A 15633-nucleotide genomic window follows, 5' to 3' on the forward strand; every position below is an offset into this window, starting at 1 on the left:
TAACACTATACTAACACTATACTAACACTAACACTACACTAACACTACACTAACACTGCACTACACTAACACTGCACTACACTAACACTATACTAACACTATACTAACACTATACTAACACTACACTAACACTACACTAACACTACACTACACTAACACTATACTAACACTACACTAACACTAACACTACACTAACACTATACTAACACTATACTAACACTACACTAACAATACACTAACACTACACTAACACTACACTACACTACAATTCACTACACTAACTCTAACACTACACAAACACTTCACTAACACTACACTAACACTACACTACAATTCACTACACTAACACTACACTAACACTACACTTCACTACACTAACACTAACACTTCACTACACTAACACTACACTAACAATACACTAACACTATACTAACACTACACTAACACTACACTAACACTATACTAACACTATACTAACACTACACTAACAATACACTAACACTATACTAACACTACACTAACACTACACTAACACTACACTAACACTACACTAACACTATACTAACACTATACTAACACTACACTAACAATACACTAACACTACACTAACACTACACTAACACTACACTAACACTACAATTCACTACACTAACACTACACTTCACTACACTAACACTACACTAACACTACACTAACACTATACTAACACTATACTAATACTATACTAACACTAACACTACAATACTAACACTACACTAACACTAACACTACACTACACTAACACTTCACCTACACTACACTATACTAACACTATACTAACACTACACTAACACTAACACTACACTAACACTATACTAACACTACACTAACACTACACTACACTAACACTACACTAACACTAACACTTCACTAACACTATACTAACACTATACTAACACTACACTAACACTTCACTAACACTACACTAACACTATACTAACACTACACTAACACTAACACTACACTAACACTAACACTTCACTAACACTATACTAACACTATACTAACACTACACTAACAATACACTAACACTACACTAACACTATACTAACACTACACTAACACTACACTAACACTACACTACACACATAACAGCACAGAAGAGGGTGAAGATACTCCACTCTACATACTACAGTCAGAGAATCACAGTGTGAAGGAGACCCCTAACACCGCAGGCTATTTTTAGGGTCCCTTGTATTTTACCAGCCTGGTCTCGCTGAGATGAAGATGTGCATTTTAATAGATACCTCCGACCTCCTTGACTTCCAGGGAATCACACTTTGCTCCAGACAGTCTGTCTCATATTGTGGTATTGAATGAGGTCACAGACCGGCAGACAGCTTGTTGGTCTACAGGATGTTCTGACGGAGCCTGGGCTTTTTAATCAAGCCTTACACTCGTGTTAAGGAGCGGGGACATCATGGTGCTACCTCAGCCTCCCTCCCTTAACGAAGGAACGCCACGGTGTGTTAAAATGTGATTTTACTTCAGTCACTGGTACTACAGGGCTCCTCTCCTCTGAGACACGGATTGATTCCTGCGACCTTCTATTCTGCCCTCCTGAGAGGGTGTCGTTCAGCCCGGGTTGCTGTACTTTACTCAAACGTCCTCATGTGTTATCAAGGCTTTTACTAATCTAGTTTCCTCTACTGGTGTCCTATCTCATTCATAACGAACATGGTTCTGTAGATGTGTCACATGATGGCCACTAGGTGGTGCCAGGTCATAGTGTCTGTGTGTATTTACTAACCCACATCCTCTCTATCTCTCTCCCCTCAGGAGTCTACAGCAGACAGGATGTCTATCACCTCTAGTTTAACCAGGAGTTTCTCTGTGTAAAGACTCTATTCACCTATCACTAACAGTCTCTCTCTGCCCTCTGGAATCTGTGTCGTCAGCACCAGGATGTCTTTAATCATCTATATATCTGTGTTAACTCAGGAGTCCTTACAGCAGAAGCGCAGGCAGCTGTGTAGTCAGCACGAGGATGCCAGGGAGCTGAAGGAGAATCTGGACCGGCGGGAGCGTGTGGTACTGGACATCCTGGGTGGGTACCTGACTGGGCCGCAGCTTAGAGACTACCAGCACTTCGTCTGTATGAAACCAGCCCTGCTGATCCGCCAGAGACACCTGGATGAGCTCCTTAAGCAGTGGGATGAACAGCTCAGCAGGCTGGCTGAGAGTATCTCTCCAGGGGATCATCAGGCCCAGCCCCGCTCACCTATCCCTGGGTTGAACCCCAGCCTCGGCTCTAACCTTAGAGCTCCCAGCCCTAACCTTAGAGCTCCCAGCCCTAACCTTAGAGCTCCCAGCCCTAACCTTAGAGCCCCCAGCCCTAACCTTGGTCCTACCCAAACAGTCCGCTCCACCACTGTGACATCACTGTGACATCACCCCAACAACAACACTGCTCCTGGTCACTCCTACAGTTGCTGTGTCTCTGTCTCTGGCGAGTAAGATACAACAGTACATGGTTGAAGAGAGAGATACAGTTCATCCAGTTCTGCTCTATACGAAGCAGGAAGGATGTCTGTCGGTCTGTCCCCTTGTTGCAGACAGACAGACAGACAGACAGACAGACAGACAGACAGACAGGCAGGCAGGCAGGCAGACAGGCAGGCACAGACCGACAGACAGACAGACAGGCAGACAGACTGCATTCAGACAGACAGACAGGCAGACAGACTGCATTCAGACAGACAGACTGCATTCAGACAGACAGACAGGCAGACAGACTGCATTCAGACAGACAGGCAGACTGCATTCAGACAGGCAGACAGACTGCGTTCAGACAGGCAGACTGCATTCAGACAGGCAGACAGACTGCGTTCAGACAGACAGGCAGACAGACTGCATTCAGACAGACAGGCAGACAGACTGCATTCAGACAGACAGGCAGACTGCATTCAGACAGACAGACAGACTGCATTCAGACAGACAGGCAGACAGACTGCATTCAGACAGACAGACTGCATTCAGACAGACAGACTGCATTCAGACAGACAGGCAGACTGCATTCAGACAGGCAGACAGACTGCGTTCAGACAGGCAGACTGCATTCAGACAGGCAGACAGACTGCGTTCAGACAGACAGGCAGACAGACTGCATTCAGACAGACAGGCAGACAGACTGCATTCAGACAGACAGGCAGACAGACTGCATTCAGACAGACAGACTGCATTCAGACAGACTGCATTCATGATCGATGCATTCTTGTGCCTCTATTTATGCTTCCTATGTTACTCAAGCTTTTTCACATATCTGTATTCTGACTGGCCACTCAGCATGTCTTTGGTTGATTCAATACACTGTTGAGGTACCTAGTTGTATTCATACGAGTGGATCAAAGCTTTGAGAGTAACGATGGTGGATGTACAACTTCCTGTCAAGAAATGTTGTTCCCCATATATTTATAACATTACTACTGCCTTTACGTTTGTATATCACTACAGCTGAGCACTTTTTGGGGGCAGTTTAACTACTGATTGGTCAGAATGGTCAGAATCACAGAACTAGAATGGCTTCTATTTCTCATTCTGTTCCTATTGGTCAGGAGGAACCAGACCTGAAATGTTCAAATCAAATCAAATAGGTCTGTTTTCTTTACCAACATAATAGCACGCTCTCACACATATTAATATGTAGTCACAATCTAAGGCAATATTATGCTTCAAACACTTCTAATTCAGACTCGAAAATGATAGTTTGTGATAAAAGCTACCATGACATTGACAACAACTGCTATAATTATTTATATTATAAAAAATAAAAAAGGAATGCAAGTGGCTGTACATATGGTGTCTGCTAACCTCTTATGATTTTTAATATGTAGATGACAAACAAACAAAAAAACATTTTATATTTTTTGGAAACTGAAAAAAAATATGTGAAATTTAAAACAAATGTGATTTCTCTCAGAGAAGGCAAGATGATGTCATGATGATGTAATGTTCTAGAATTTGTGAATTCAACTAAACTTTTCACCATGTCATTGGAATTAGGTTAAAAGTTGGGTGAATAAATATCCTTTTGTTGATTACTTTTTGCGAATCTAATCTGTTTTCTATGTTGATTCAACATCATCACATTGATTTGTTGGGTTGAAATGACGAGGAAACAACCTTGATTCAACATCATCACATTGATTTGTTGGGTTGAAATGACGAGGAAACAACCTTGATTCAACCCGTTTTTGCCCAGTGGGAAGTGTGTGTGTGTGTGTGTGTGTGTGTGTGTGTGTAGTGTGTGTGTGTGTGTGTAGTGTAGTGTCAGCGTGAATATAGAGTCCTGTGACTCCTTGCTTGTTTTCCTCCCAAAATGTACTATGCCAATTGATATTGTTGTGTCCTTTTGAGAAAAAGCATCTACATATTATCCTAATTTGAGTCAAATATACTGTATCAGGCACATATTCATGTTACCATTTTCACCAATAATGGTGCCATCCATATTTTTCTTCATAGCTTTTCAGAAGCATAACTGAATTCTCAGATTTGACAGATTTTCCTAATCAAAATTCCATGTATCAATCGTGCTTTACGAAGCGTAGGAGAAGGGAGGCTGATTGGAAAAAACATCCTTGTTTTACAAATAAATCTATTTTTTAAACAGAGCCTTTGTTGTTGTCTTTCTGTACTTTGACTAACTATTCTATAACGTCATCAGCCAACGTGTGTCTGTTCTGTTGTGGATGAGATTAGATCCATTTTATTCTCCCTGAAGGGTTGTTAACCTGGTCTCAGATCTGTTGTCTCCTTCTATAGCCTGGTCTCAGATCTGTTGTCTCCTTCTATAGCCTGGTCCCAGATCTGATGTCTCCATCTATAGCCTGGTCCCAGATCTGTTGTCTCCTTCTATAGCCTGGTCCCAGATCAATTTGTGCTCCATAGCTCATTGTCAGATGTCAACCCAAAAGTGACAATGAGTGGGCATGATAGCACCAGCAGACTGGCTCTCAGGCTAAAGTTGGCATGATAGCACCAACAGACTGGCTCTCAGGCTAGAGTTGGCATGATATCACCAACAGACTGGCTCTCAGGCTAGAGTTGGCATGATAGCACCAACAGACTGGCCCTCAGGCTAGAGTGGGCATGATATCACCAACAGACTGGCTCTCAGGCTAGAGTTGGCATGATATCACCAACAGACTGGCTCTCAGGCTAGAGTGGGCATGATAGCACCAACAGACTGGCCCTCAGGCTAGAGTGGGCATGATATCACCAACAGACTGGCCCTCAGGCTAGAGTGGGCATGATAGCACCAACAGACTGGCCCTCAGGCTAGAGTGGGCATGATATCACCAACAGACTGGCTCTCAGGCTAGAGTTGGCATGATAGCACCAACAGACTGGCTCTCAGGCTAGAGTTGGCATGATAGCACCAACAGACTGGCTCTCAGGCTAGAGTTGGCATGATAGCACCAACAGACTGGCTCTCAGGCTAGAGTTGGCATGATAGCACCAATAGACTGGCTCTCAGGCTAGAGTTGGCATGATATCACCAACAGACTGGCTCTCAGGCTAGAGTTGGCATGATAGCACCAACAGACTGGCTCTCAGGCTAGAGTTGGCATGATAGCACCAACAGACTGGCTCTCAGGCTAGAGTTGGCATGATAGCACCAATAGACTGGCTCTCAGGCTAGAGTTGGCATGATATCACCAACAGACTGGCTCTCAGGCTAGAGTTGGCATGATAGCACCAACAGACTGGCTCTCAGGCTAGAGTTGGCATGATAGCACCAACAGACTGGCTCTCAGGCTAGAGTTGGCATGATAGCACCAACAGACTGGCTCTCAGGCTAGAGTTGGCATGATAGCACCAATAGACTGGCTCTCAGGCTAGAGTTGGCATGATATCACCAACAGACTGGCTCTCAGGCTAGAGTTGGCATGATAGCACCAACAGACTGGCTCTCAGGCTAGAGTGGGCATGATAGCACCAACAGACTGGCCCTCAGGCTAGAGTGGGCATGATATCACCAACAGACTGGCCCTCAGGCTAGAGTGGGCATGATAGCACCAACAGACTGGCCCTCAGGCTAGAGTTGGCATGATATCACCAACAGACTGGCTCTCAGGCTAGAGTTGGCATGATAGCACCAACAGACTGGCTCTCAGGCTAGAGTTGGCATGATAGCACCAACAGACTGGCTCTCAGGCTAGAGTTGGCATGATAGCACCAATAGACTGGCTCTCAGGCTAGAGTTGGCATGATATCACCAACAGACTGGCTCTCAGGCTAGAGTTGGCATGATAGCACCAACAGACTGGCTCTCAGGCTAGAGTTGGCATGATAGCACCAATAGACTGGCTCTCAGGCTAGAGTTGGCATGATATCACCAACAGACTGGCTCTCAGGCTAGAGTTGGCATGATAGCACCAACAGACTGGCCCTCAGGCTAGAGTTGGCATGATAGCACCAACAGACTGGCCCTCAGGCTAGAGTTGGCATGATAGCACCAACAGACTGGCTCTCAGGCTAGAGTTGGCATGATAGCACCAACAGACTGGCCCTCAGGCTAGAGTTGGCATGATAGCACCAATAGACTGGCTCTCAGGCTAGAGTTGGCATGATATCACCAACAGACTGGCTCTCAGGCTAGAGTTGGCATGATAGCACCAACAGACTGGCTCTCAGGCTAGAGTTGGCATGATAGCACCAACAGACTGGCTCTCAGGCTAGAGTTGGCATGATAGCACCAATAGACTGGCTCTCAGGCTAGAGTTGGCATGATATCACCAACAGACTGGCTCTCAGGCTAGAGTTGGCATGATAGCACCAACAGACTGGCCCTCAGGCTAGAGTTGGCATGATAGCACCAACAGACTGGCCCTCAGGCTAGAGTTGGCATGATATCACCAACAGACTGGCTCTCAGGCAAGAGTTGGCATGATAGCACCAACAGACTGGCTCTCAGGCTAGAGTTGGCATGATAGCACCAACAGACTGGCTCTCAGGCTAGAGTTGGCATGATAGCACCAATAGACTGGCTTCAGGCTAGAGTTGGCATGATATCACCAACAGACTGGCTCTCAGGCTAGAGTTGGCATGATAGCACCAACAGACTGGCTCTCAGGCTAGAGTGGGCATGATAGCACCAACAGACTGGCCCTCAGGCTAGAGTGGGTATGATAGCACCAACAGACTGGCTCTCAGGCTAGAGTTGGCATGATAGCACCAACAGACTGGCTCTCAGGCTAGAGTTGGCATGATAGCACCAATAGACTGGCTCTCAGGCTAGAGTTGGCATGATATCACCAACAGACTGGCTCTCAGGCTAGAGTTGGCATGATAGCACCAACAGACTGGCTCTCAGGCTAGAGTTGGCATGATAGCACCAATAGACTGGCTCTCAGGCTAGAGTTGGCATGATATCACCAACAGACTGGCTCTCAGGCTAGAGTTGGCATGATAGCACCAACAGACTGGCCCTCAGGCTAGAGTTGGCATGATAGCACCAACAGACTGGCCCTCAGGCTAGAGTTGGCATGATATCACCAACAGACTGGCTCTCAGGCTAGAGTTGGCATGATAGCACCAACAGACTGGCTCTCAGGCTAGAGTTGGCATGATAGCACCAACAGACTGGCTCTCAGGCTAGAGTTGGCATGATAGCACCAATAGACTGGCTCTCAGGCTAGAGTTGGCATGATATCACCAACAGACTGGCTCTCAGGCTAGAGTTGGCATGATAGCACCAACAGACTGGCTCTCAGGCTAGAGTTGGCATGATAGCACCAATAGACTGGCTCTCAGGCTAGAGTTGGCATGATATCACCAACAGACTGGCTCTCAGGCTAGAGTTGGCATGATAGCACCAACAGACTGGCTCTCAGGAGTTGGCATGATAGCACCAATAGACTGGTGCTCAGGCTAGAGTTGGCATGATAGCACCAACAGACTGGCCTCAGGCTAGAGTTGGCATGATAGCACCAACAGACTGGCCCTCAGGCTAGAGTGGGCATGATAGCACCAACAGACTGGCTCTCAGGCTAGAGTGGGCATGATAGCACCAACAGGCTGGCTCTCAGGCTAGAGTGGGCATGATAGCACCAACAGACTGGCTCTCAGGCTAGAGTGGGCATGATAGCACCAACAGACTGGCTCTCAGGCTAGAGTGGGCATGATAGCACCAACAGACTGGCTCTCAGGCTAGAGTTGGGCATGATAGCACCAACAGACTGGCCCTCAGGCTAGAGTTGGCATGATAGCACCAACAGAATGGCCCTCAGGCTAGAGTGGGCATGATAGCACCAACAGACTGGCTCTCAGGCTAGAGTGGGCATGATAGCACCAACAGACTGGCTCTCAGGCTAGAGTGGGCATGATATCACCAACAGACTGGCTCTCATGCTAGAGTTGGCATGATATCACCAACAGACTGGCCCTCAGGCTAGAGTTGGCATGATAGCACCAACAGACTGGCCCTCAGGCTAGAGTGGGCATGATATCACCAACAGACTGGCCCTCAGGCTAGAGTGGGCATGATATCACCAACAGACTGGCCCTCAGGCTAGAGTGGGCATGATATCACCAACAGACTGGCTCTCAGGCTAGAGTGGGCATGATAGCACCAACAGACTGGCCCTCAGGCTAGAGTGGGCATGATAGCACCAACAGACTGGCCTCAGGCTAGAGTGGGCATGATAGCACCAACAGACTGGCCCTCAGGCTAGAGTGGGCATGATAGCACCAACAGACTGGCCCTCAGGCTAGAGTTGGCATGATAGCACCAACAGACTGGCTCTCAGGCTAGAGTTGGCATGATAGCACCAACAGACTGGCTCTCAGGCTAGAGTTGGCATGATAGCACCAATAGACTGGTGCTCAGGCTAGAGTTGGCATGATAGCACCAACAGACTGGCCCTCAGGCTAGAGTTGGCATGATAGCACCAACAGACTGGCCCTCAGGCTAGAGTGGGCATGATAGCACCAACAGACTGGCTCTCAGGCTAGAGTGGGCATGATAGCACCAACAGGCTGGCTCTCAGGCTAGAGTGGGCATGATAGCACCAACAGACTGGCTCTCAGGCTAGAGTGGGCATGATAGCACCAACAGACTGGCTCTCAGGCTAGAGTGGGCATGATAGCACCAACAGACTGGCTCTCAGGCTAGAGTGGGCATGATAGCACCAACAGACTGGCCCTCAGGCTAGAGTTGGCATGATAGCACCAACAGAATGGCCCTCAGGCTAGAGTGGGCATGATAGCACCAACAGACTGGCTCTCAGGCTAGAGTGGGCATGATAGCACCAACAGACTGGCTCTCAGGCTAGAGTGGGCATGATATCACCAACAGACTGGCTCTCATGCTAGAGTTGGCATGATATCACCAACAGACTGGCCCTCAGGCTAGAGTTGGCATGATAGCACCAACAGACTGGCCCTCAGGCTAGAGTGGGCATGATATCACCAACAGACTGGCCCTCACTAGAGTGGGCATGATATCACCAACAGACTGGCCCTCAGGCTAGAGTGGGCATGATATCACCAACAGACTGGCTCTAACACTAGAGTGGGCATGATAGCACCAACAGACTGGCCCTCAGGCTAACACTGGGCATGATAGCACCAACAGACTGGCCCTCAGGCTAACAGTGGGCATGATAGCACTAACAGACTGGCCCTCAGGCTAAGTGGGCATGATACACCAACAGACTGGCCCTCAGGCTAGACTGGCATGATAACACACCAACAGACTGGCCCTAAGGCTACAAGTTGGCATGATAACACTCACCAACAGACTGGCTCTCAGGCTAGAGTTGGCATGATAGCACCAACAGACTACTCTAACACTAGAGTAACACTACACTATGACACTAGCACAACACTACACTACACTAACACTGATATCAACAACTAACACTGCTCATGCTAACACTGGCAATGATATCACCTACACTAAGACTGGCCCTCAGGCTAACACTACAATGATACACACAACAGACTAACCCTCACTAGAGTAACACTGCATGATATCACAACAGACTGGCACTAACACTAGAGTAACACTGCATATCACCAACAGACTGGCTCTAACACTACACTAACACTGATAGCACCAACACTGCACTACACTAACACTGCAGGCTACACTAACACTAAACTAACACTCACTAACACTGATAGCACCAACAGACTGGCACTCAACTAACAGTGGGCATGATAGCACCAACAGACTGGCCCTCAGGCTAGAGTGGGCATGATAGCACCAACAACACTACCTAACACTACACTAATAAGCACAACAGACTAACACTACACTAACACTGGCAACATACACCAACAGACTGGCTCACACTACACTAACACTACACCAACAGCACTAACACTACACTAACACTACACTAACACTGCACTACAGCACTACACTACACTAACACTACACTAACACTGACTGGCACTCAGGCTAGACAACACTACAGCACTAACACAGACTAACACTAACACTACACTAACACTGATACACCAACACACTAACACTACACTACACTAACACTAGACACTGGCATGATAACACCAACACTGGCACTAACACTACACTAACACTACACACCAACAGACTAACCTCACTAGAGTGGCAACAACACCAACTAACACTGGCACTCAGGCTAGACATGATAGCACTACACAGACTAACACTGCACCAACAGTGGGCACCAACACCATACTAACACTATACTCAACACTACACTAACAATACACTAACACCACACTAACACTATACTAACACTCACTAACACTGGCATGCATAGCACCAACAGACTATACTAACACTACACTAACACTAGACTAACACCAACATACACAACACCACAACAACACTGGCACTCAGGCTAAGTTGGCATGATAGCACCAACAGACTATACTAACACTAGAACATGATAGCACCAACAGACTGGCACTCAACACTACAGTGGGCATGATTCACCAACAGACTAACCTCAGGCTAGTGGGCATGATAGCACCAACAGACTGGCTAACTACACTAACACTGATACAACACCACTACAGACTGGCTACACTCACTAGACTAACACTACATAACACCACACTAACACTACACTAACAATACACTCTAACACTACACTAACACTACACTCACTGGACAACACTAACACTCAACACACAACAACACCTACACTACACTATACTAACACTACACCAACACTACACCAACACTAACATAACACTACACTAACACTACACCAACACTACACTAACACTATATAACAACACCACACTAACAATACACTAACACTACACTAACACTAACAAGACTGGCACACTCACTAGAGTTGGCATGATAGCACCAACAGACTCACTCTCAGGCTAAGTTGGCATAACACCAACTAAGACTAACACTATACTCACTACAGTTGGCATACATATCACCAACACACTCAACACTAACACTAGACACTGGCATAACAACACCAACAGACACTCTCACTAGAGTAACATGATAGCAACACTACACTGGCTCTAATACTAGAGTTGGCATAATATCACCAACAGACTAACACTAACACTAGAGTTGGCATGATACACCAACAGACTGGCACTCACACTAACACTTAACACTAGCACCATACTAACACTACACTCACTACAGTTGGCATGATAACACCAACAGACTAACACTCATACTAACACTATACTGGCAACACTAGCACCAACACTGGCCCTCAGGCAACAGTGGGCAACATAGCACCAACAGACTGGCTCACCAGGCTACACACATAACAGCACCAACAGGCTGGCTACCAACAGGCTAGAGTAACACATAACACCAACAGACTGGCTCTCACTAAGATGGGCATGATAGCACCACACATACTGGCTCTACACAGGCTAGAGTGGGCATGATAGCACCAACAGACTGGCTCTCAGGCTCAGAGTGGGCATGGGAGCACCAACAGACTGGCCCTCAGGCTAAGTTGGTCATGAAGATAGCACCAACAGAATGGCCCACAGGAAGTTGGGAAGATAGCACCAACAGACTGGCTCTCATTGGCTAGAGTGGGCAGAGCACCAACAGACTGGCTCTCAGGGCTAGAGTGGGCATGCTATCACCAACAGACTGGCTCCATGCTAGGAGTTGGCATGATATCACCAACAGACTGGCCCTCAGGCGAAGAGTTGGCATGATTTTAGCAGTCAACAGTACTGGCTCCTCTCCTCTGAGACACGGCTTTGATATCACCAACATTCTGCCCTCCTGAGAGTGGTGCATGTATCACCAACAGACTGGCCTTCAGGCTCAAACGTCCTCATGATATCACCAACTAACTGGCTCTCAGGCTAGGAGTGGGCTATCTCATAGCACCAACAGACTGGCCCTCCAGGCTAGATGTGTGGGCATGATAGCACCAACAGACTGGTGCCAGGCTAGAGTGGGCATGATAACCCAACAGACTGGCCCTCAGGGAGTCTACAGCAGACAGGATGATATCACCAACAGACTGGCCCTCAGGCTAAAGAGTTGGCATTCACCACCAACAGACTGGCTCTCTAATCAGGCTAGAGTTGGCATGATAGCACCAACAGACTGGCTCTCAGAACAGGATGTCTTTAATCATCTATAGACTGGTAACTCAGGAGTCCTTGGCATGATAGCACAACCCAGCTGGCTCCTCAGCAGAGATGGCATGGGCAGCTGAAGGAGACTGGCCCTCAGGCAGAGTGGGTACTGGATAGCACCAACAGACTGGCTCGCAGGCTTAGAGACTACCAGCACCAACAGGCTGGAAACCAGCCCTGCTAGAGTGGGCATGATAGCACCAACAGACTGAGCTCTCAGGCAGTGGGCATGATAGCAGCCAACAGACTGGCTGAGAGCTATCTGGGGACCAGGCCCAGACTGGCTCACCTAGATCCCTGGGTTGAACCCCAGCCTCGGCCCTCAGAGCTCCCAGAGTTAACCATGAGCTCCCAGCCTAACAGAGAGCCCTCAGGCTAACCTTAGAGGGCATGATAGCACCAACAGACTGGCTCTCAGGCCACTGGACATCAGGCCCAGCTGCACCAACAGACTGGCTCTCAGGCTACAGTGGGCATGATATCACCAACAGTCTCCTGCCTCTCATGCTAGAGTTGGCATGATATCACCAACAGTTCTGCTCCCAGGCTAGGAGTTGGCATGATAGCACCAACAGACTGGCCCTCAGACAGAGTCCACAGATAGACACACTAACACTTCACTACACTAACACTAACAGGCTACACTTCACAAACACTAACACTACACTAACACTACACTACATATACACAACACAGACTAACACTACACTAACACACACTACACTAACAGACACTAACACACACTAACACTACACTCAGACAGACACACACTAACACTACACAACACTACACAACAGGCACACTGCATTCAGACACACACTAACACTACAGACAACACTACACCAACACAGACTGCATTCAACACTACACCAAGACACACTAACGTACAATACACAACACTACACTAACACTACACTACATTAACACTACACTAACACTACACTACACTAACAGGCAGACTACATTCAACACTACAGACAGACTGCATTCAACAGACACTATGACACACACTAACATTCACACACACTAACACTGCACTACACTACACCAACACTACATTCAGACACAGGCAGACTGCATAACAGACACTAAGACAGACTGCGTTAACAGACAGGCAGACTGCATTCAGACAGGCAGACAGACTGCGTTCAGACTAACAGGCAGACAGACTGCATTCAGACAGACAGACACAGACAACAGACTGCATTACAGACAGACACAGGCAGACATTAACACTTCACTAAGACTGCATTCGCTAACACTGCATACACTAACACTGCATTCGTCCAACACTACATTCAACACTTCACAGACTCAAGCTTTTTACACTACACTAACATTCAGACAACACTCACACTGATTCAATACACTGTTAAATACACTAACACTACCTACAGTGGATCAAACTTTACACTAACACTACACTAACACTTGGATGTACAACACAATGTTGTTCCCCATATACTTTTATAACATTACTACTGCACTTCGTTTTGTATACACTACAGCTGAGCACTTTTTGGGGGCAGTTTAACTACTGATTGGTCAGAATGGTCAGAACACAGAACTAGAATGGCTTCTATTTCTCATTCTGTTCCTATTGGTCAGGAGGAACCAGACCTGAAATGTTCAAATCAAATCAAATAGGTCTGTTTTCTTTACCAACATAATAGCACGCTCTCACACATATTAATATGTAGTCACACTAAGGCAATATTATGCTTCAAACACTTCTAATTCAGACTCGAAAATGATAGTTTGTGATAAAACTACACCATGACATTGACAACAACTGCTATAATTATTTATATTATAAAAATAAAAAAGGAATGCAAGTGGCTGTACACTACAACTAACCTCTTATGATTTTTAATATGTAGACTGACTAACACTACAAAATAAACAAAAAATTTTTACACTAACATTTTTAACACTAGAAGGCAAGAAACTATACTGAATTACACCAACAACTAACACTTTATGTGATTTTTAAATTTGACAAACAAACAAAAAAAAACAAATGAAATTTAAAAAACAAATCTCTCAGAGAAGGCAAGATGATGTCATGATGATGTAATGTTCTAGAATTTGTGAATTCAACTAAACTTTCACCATGTCATTTGAATTAGTTAAAGTTGGGTGAATAAATATCCTTTTGTTGATTACTTTAACACTACATCTGTTTTCTATGTTGATTACATCATCACATTGATTTGTTGGGTTGAAATGACGAGGAAACAACCTTGATTCAACATCATCACATTGATTTGTTGGGTTGAAATGACAGGAAACAACTTGATTCAACGTTACACTTGCCACTGGGGAACTGTGTGTAACTGTGTAGTGTGTGTGTGTGTGTGTGTGTAGTGTGTGTGTGTGTGTAGTGTAGTGTCAGCGTGAATATAGAGTCCTGTGACTCCTTGCTTGTTTTCCCTCCCAAAATGTACTATGCCAATTGATATTGTTGTGTCCTTTTGAGAACAATACATCTCAACACTATACTAATTTGAGTCAAATACTATATCAACATATTCTGAATGTTCACACTATTTTCACACTAATATGTTAATACAATAATCCATATTTTCTTCATAGCTTTTCAGAAGCATATTGAATTCTCAGATTTGTTTTTCCTAATCACTATTCCATGTATCAACACTACGGGCGTAGGAGAAGGGAGGCTGATTGGAAAAAACATCCTTGTTTTTACAAATAAATCTATTTTTAAACAGAGCCTTTGTTCACTTGTCTTTCTACACTTTGACTAACTATTCTATAACGTCTCAGATCAACGGTGTGTCTGTTCTGTTGTGGATACACTAACATTACATCCATAACACTTCACCTCCCTGAACTTGTTAACCTGGTCTCAGATCTACACTTGTCTCCTTCTAGCACTATCTGTCAGATCTAACACTACACTACACTAACACTGGTCCTAGATCTGAACACTTCATCTAAGCCTATACTAACAGACTGTTGTCTCCTTCATAGCCTGGTCCCACTCAA

The sequence above is a fragment of the Oncorhynchus nerka genome, linkage group LG22 (genome assembly GCF_034236695.1).
Source record: "Oncorhynchus nerka isolate Pitt River linkage group LG22, Oner_Uvic_2.0, whole genome shotgun sequence".
Lineage (NCBI taxonomy): Eukaryota > Metazoa > Chordata > Actinopteri > Salmoniformes > Salmonidae > Oncorhynchus > Oncorhynchus nerka.